General features: G+C 43.8%; 1 long non-coding RNA gene across 1 annotated transcript in view; it reads right to left on the reverse strand.

Annotated features, from left to right (window-relative positions):
• The window catches only part of LOC113599412 (uncharacterized), a 59,545-nt gene extending 53,764 nt beyond the window's left edge, over positions 1-5,781 (reverse strand). The window contains exon 1 of the long non-coding RNA XR_008294043.1: positions 5,432-5,781. This is a non-coding gene — a long non-coding RNA (uncharacterized LOC113599412). The remainder of the gene's footprint in view (positions 1-5,431) is intronic.
• Between the last annotated feature and the right edge of the window lie 219 nt (positions 5,782-6,000).

Raw genomic sequence — 6,000 nt, forward strand, 5'->3', positions numbered from 1 at the left:
CAAGCACACTCTGTGCTTCGTGGGAAAGACAGGGGTGAGCTGCAAGGTGAGGCAGGTGCTAAAAACAAGGGTTCTTCTGGCTAAACGTCAGGAAAATCCTTCCTGCTTCACAGAATCTCTGGGTGAAAAGAAACAGCATTTTAGCCCATTATTGTACCCATTTCACAGATGGGAAAACTGAAGCACGGAAAAGCAGTTACCTGCCAGAGATCACACTATTGTATTATGGAATGTGTTAATTAGTTCTGTCTACCTTTTTTTTTTTTTAACGTTCATTTGTTTTTGAGAAAAAGAGAGGGCAAGTGGTGAGGAGCAGAGAGAGAGAGAGGGGACACAGGATCCAAAGCCAGCTCTGCACTAACAGCAGAGAGCCTGATGCGGCGCTTGAACTCACGAAGCGTGAGATCGTGACCTGAGCTGAAGTTGGATGCTGAACTGACTGAGCCACCCAGGTACCCAGTTCCATCCACCTTCGAAGACCTTTCCACTAGTTAATCACAGTCCCCCACCTCACTCTCCAGACACCCCCATCATCCACTGCCTGAATCCCTACCGCAGTGTCCATATCTAGTGGCCATCCTGCCTCTTCTCAAACACCTGCTCACACCCTTCCAAAGCATCCTCTGTCCCCCCTCCACCTCCCACGCTTTCTTGCCTCTTCAGTGGGGAGAGCCAGGAAGCCATCCACCCCCCCCCCCACCCTGCCGAGGCAGGATGATAAGAGGAAAGTCTTAAACCCAGCTTCTAAAAAAATTAACTAGCTGGGGCACCTGGGTGGCTCAGTGGGTTGAGCATCCGACTTTGGCTCAGGTCATGATCCCACCGTTTGTGGGTTAGGGCCCCACATCGGGCTCTCTGCTGACAGCTCAGAGCCTGGAGCCTGCTTCCAATTCTGTGTCTCCCTCTCTCTCCGTCCTCCCCTGTTCACACTCTGTGTCTCTGTCTCTCAAAAATAAATAAACATTTAAAAAAATGTTTTTAATTAACTAGAATCATTCGATACAGGAAGAAGAAAAAAAAAAAACAAAACAGAAAATCCAGCAACATCCAGGAACCTAGCCTGCTCCAGAGCACTCGTCAGCTTCACACCTTCAAGGAAAGCAGGGAGCAGGGCAAGGAAATGGGTGACAGAGAAGACGTCACGCCTGGTACCTAATCTCTGTGGGTCCGAGCAAGTCTGGCTGCACCCATCTGGAAGACGGCTCCTATCACCAACCCAGCTGAACTTCCCCGGGGAACTTGGGCTGGCTCTTCTCACATCCTCACCCTGTGTCTAGGGGAAACGATAAGAAAAAGCTGCTCCCAAGGAAAGGACACGAATTCTGTGGATTGACAGAGAACTGCAAGGGTTTGACTGATTCCACTTGACTGAGGGGTTAGAACCAGCTTCACCATCGTGTCTCCCACAAGCTTACTGTGTACCAGGCTCTCAGCTGGTACCCTCACCCGGCACTGCATCCATCCCCTAACTCCCCCTGGGAAGTAGATACTATTACTGTCCCCGTGTCATAGATGAGAACTTCTTTGTCTCTTTACCACGCCCCAGGCATTTGGCTCCTGGAGCCCCAGCTGCCCCCACGCTGCCAGAAAATGGCAGAGCTAGAATGTGGCCCCACCAGGGTTCGGAGCCTGTGCTCTTAACCAATAGCTGTGCTGCCCCAGCATATTGTGGCTACAGCATATTGTGTGATGACCACACAACGGGTAGTATGCCTGCTAGTAACGTTTATTTATTTTTTTATGCCAAAATCAACCAACCGACAGACAGAAAATCATACAGAAACCACAAGTCCAAAATCGCTGGGTCAGAGCCCAGGATGCTAAAAAAAAAAAAAAAAAAGCTTCTGAATCCATTTTCAAAGCCAGTATAACATTAAACACTCACAAAGGAAAAACCCAACATGAAGCTGGTTTGTCTTACTTACGAATAGTTAATAACAATCTAAATAGAAGACGAGCGACCAGAGTGCTGCCACATATTAGAAGGTCAGCATACAGGGCCACCTGGGTGGCTCAGTAGGTTGAGCATCCGACTTCGGCTCAGGTCATGATCTCACAGCTCTGAGTTTGAGCCCTGCATTGGGCTCACTGCAGTCAGCACAGAGCCCACTTCAGATCCTCTGTCTCCCTCTGTCTCTGCCCCTTCCCCACTTGCATTCTGTCTCTCAAAAATAAATAAATCTTTAAAAAAAAAAAAAAGAGGGGCGCCTGGGTGGCTCAGTCGGTTAAGCGTCCGACTTCAGCTCAGGTCATGATCTCGCGGTCCGTGAGTTCGAGCCCCGCGTCGGGCTCTGGGCTGATGGCTCAGAGCCTGGAGCCTGCTTCCGATTCTGTGTCTCCCTCTCTCTCTGCCCCTTCCCCATTCATGCTCTGTCTCTCTCTGTCTCAAAAATAAATAAACGTTAAAAAAAAATTTAAAAAAAAAAAAAAAAGAAAGAAAGAAAGCCAGCATACCATGACGACATGGAGTTCATCCCAGGAATGCAAGGCTGGTTCAATTTTAGAAAATCTGTTACTGTAATTCACTATAACAACAAATAAAAAATAATAATAAGGATCATCTTATAGATGCTAGAAAAGAATTTATACATTTCAACATTCTTTCCAGATTTTAAAAACAGAGAAAAAAAAAACCCTTAATAAAATAGGAATAGATGGGTATTTCATGAACATGATTTACACACCTTGGGCATCAAAACAAAATCCAGACCACACTGAGTGTTGACAAGGACACAGAGCAACCAGAACTCCCACACATTGTTTGTGGACATGCAAAACATGTGGAGAAAAGGTCTGGGGGCACCTGGGTGGCTGAGTCGGTTGACTGTCTGACTCTTGATTTTGGCTCAGGTCATGATCTCAGGGTTGTGGGATCAATCCCTACGTCAGGCTCCACACTGAGCATGGAGGCTGCCTGGGATTCTCTCTCTTTCCCTCTGCCCCTCTCCCCTGTTCACACACTCTCTCTCAAAAAAAAAAAAAAAAATTAAAAAGGGAGAAAATGTCTGTTACTTTCTTATAAAACTAAATATACACCAACCTTGCAATCCAGCAATCCTACTTCTAAGAATTTTCCCAAGAGAAATGAAAGCAAATATCCCAAAAAGACCTGTACATAAATGTTCATAATACTATTATTCATATTAGCCCCAAACCGGAAAGGACCAAACAACAGGATACTGGTTAAACAAATGGTGATATAGTCATATAATGCGTGTCTGAATCTGCTCAGGCCGCCATAACAAAATACCATAGACTGGGCAGTTTAAAGAAGTGAAATGTATTTTCTCATGGTCCTGGATGGAGGCTGAAAGTCCAAGAAGACAGTGCTAGCATGGTCAGGTTCTGGTGAGAGCTCTGTTGTTGGATTGCAAATGGCCGCCTTCTCCCTGCATGCTCACATGGAGGAGAGAGACAACAAGCTCTCTGGTGTCTGTTCTTATAAGGGCACTGATCCCATCAGACCAGGGTTCCACCTTAATGACCTCACCTAACCCTAATTGCCTCCCAAAGGCCCCATAGTCAAATACCGTCACATTGGGAGTTTGGGCTTCAACATGTGAATTTGGGGGGAGATGCAAACATTCAGTCCATACCAATGAAACAATATTCAACAATAAAAAGAACTGTTGATATCTGTGGCAACATGGATGAGTCTCAGAAACACGCTTTGTGAAAGAAGACTTACACAAGAGTACAATCCCTTTTATATCAAGTTCTAGAATCGGTAAAACTGATCTGTGGTGGAAAAAAAATCAGAACTGTGGCTGCCTGAGGTTGGGGGATAGGGACTGAATTGGGAAAGAGTACAACAGAACTTTCTGGAATGATAGCAATATTCTAAATCCTGATAAGAGTTTGGGTTACACAAGAACATGAATTTATCAAAACTCATAGAATGGCATACTTAAGATTTGCGCATTAAGTTGTATGTAAATTTTACCTCAAAAAAAAAAAAAAAAGCAAATATTGACCTCTGGTTAATGACATGTATGCTGAAATTTTTGGAGGTAAAGTGTACTGATGTCTTCAATTTACTTTGAAATGCATCAAAAATAAATAAATAAGATGGATTGATGGATAGAAGGGAAGGGTAGATGGATAAAAATGTAATAAAGCGAGTATAATGAAATGTTAATTGTAGCCAAGTAGGAGCTGGGAATGAGTGTTCCCTACGCAATTCTTTCAACTTTTCTGTATCTGAATTGTTCATAATAAAATGTTAGAGGAAAGAACCAACTTCATACTTCACAGTAAAATGCTAGAAGCCCTGCCATTAAAGTCAGAAATAAGTCAAGGATACTTTCTATCACCAGTATTATTTAATTTCTTTCTGAAAGTGCCAGCAAGGTTACAAACTCAAATGCCTTCAGGGGTCATGCAGGTAATTTTTAAAAGTGAAGATAATTAGGTTTTTAAAAACAGGGACTAGTTAGAGGCACCTGGGTGGCTCAGTCAGATGAGCATCTGATTTCAGCTCAGGGCATGATCTCGTGGTTCGTGGGTTCGAGCCCCGCGTCAGCCTCTATGCTGACAGCTCAGAGCCTGGAGCCTGCTTTGGATTCTGTGTCTCCCTCTCCCTCTCTGCCCCTCTCCCGCTCACGCTCTGTGTTTCTCTCTCTCAAAAATAAAAATTAAAAAATTAAATTAAATTTAAAAAATAGGGACTGGCTAAACTCTAGGATCAGGACCTATCTCAGGGCAGAGGCTCATGCGCTCCAGTGTATTTTTCCCGGCAGGAATACCAGCCCAGTGTTGTCTAACCACCTAAAATTTCAAGTGAAGCTGGAATTTCAGCTTTAATATATGGGCACAAACTCTCGATTTTTTTTAAAAGATGGTTGAATTATCTTGCAAATACAGAAAATACACCTGGTCCTACAGCAGTTAGTTTTCAACCTCCATTCTAGCAAATAGATAAGAATAAAAAGGAAAAAAGGAAAGGTAAACCCAAGAGAATCAACTAAAAATCTATTCAAAAATCCAAGAGCTTCAGTAAGGTGACTGATTACAGACGTAATACATAAAAATTGATAGCTTTCCTATACATAAACCACAAGCTATTAGAAAATACACAGGAAGGGAGGAAACCTCATTTATAATGGTAAAATAAAAGGAAATAAACCTAATAAGAAATGCACAGGATCTATGAGTAAAACATTAAAACTCTACTGAGGGTGTAACAGAAAGCATAGGCTAGGGGCACCTGGCTGGTCAGCTGGGACAGCGTGCAATTCTTGATTGCAGGGCTGTGAGTTCAAGCCCTATGTTGGGCATAGAGGAGAGAAAGAAAGGGGAGGGGTGGGAAAGGAGGGGGAAAGGAGGGAAGGAAGGAAGAGAGAAAAAGAGAGAAAGAATAGGCTAAACGTTGCAGAAACAACCACCACCAAAATCTCAGTGGCTTAACACAACACAAGCTTATTTTTCTCACCTGAACTCAGCTGTGTATCTGGGTGAGTGTTGGAGACAGTTGTCCTCCACGTGTGGCTCAGCAATAGGCTTGCCTTCATCCCGTGATGCCTCATGCTCCCACGATCACCAAAGCAAGGGAAGAGAACGCAGAGAACCACGCTTGGGTTTGTCACTGCCTCAGCCCCAAAGTGTCACATGTCACCTTTGCTCATATTTCACCAGCCAGAACCAGGTATGTAGCCCTGCCTGTACAAGAAGCTGCAAAACGTAGAAGGAATGAATTAAATACTTGCTGAGAATTTACTGCGCCTGCCCCAGAGTAAATGAAAGTCATAATGTGATCTTGATTTAAAAGACTCACGGAAGATATCAATTTTCCCTAAGTTAATGCTATAAGTGTAATATAATCCCAATTAAAGTACCAACAGGAGGGGAGGCTGGCTGGCTCAGTTGTGGAACATGTGACTCTTGATCTAGGGATGTTGAGTTCGAGCCCCACGTCGGGTGTAGAGAGGACTTAAAAATAAATAAATAAAGTACCAATGGATATTTCTTGGAACAAAACAAGTAAATCTTAAGTTCATGTGA

Source organism: Acinonyx jubatus, chromosome C1, assembly GCF_027475565.1.
Source record: "Acinonyx jubatus isolate Ajub_Pintada_27869175 chromosome C1, VMU_Ajub_asm_v1.0, whole genome shotgun sequence".
Lineage (NCBI taxonomy): Eukaryota > Metazoa > Chordata > Mammalia > Carnivora > Felidae > Acinonyx > Acinonyx jubatus.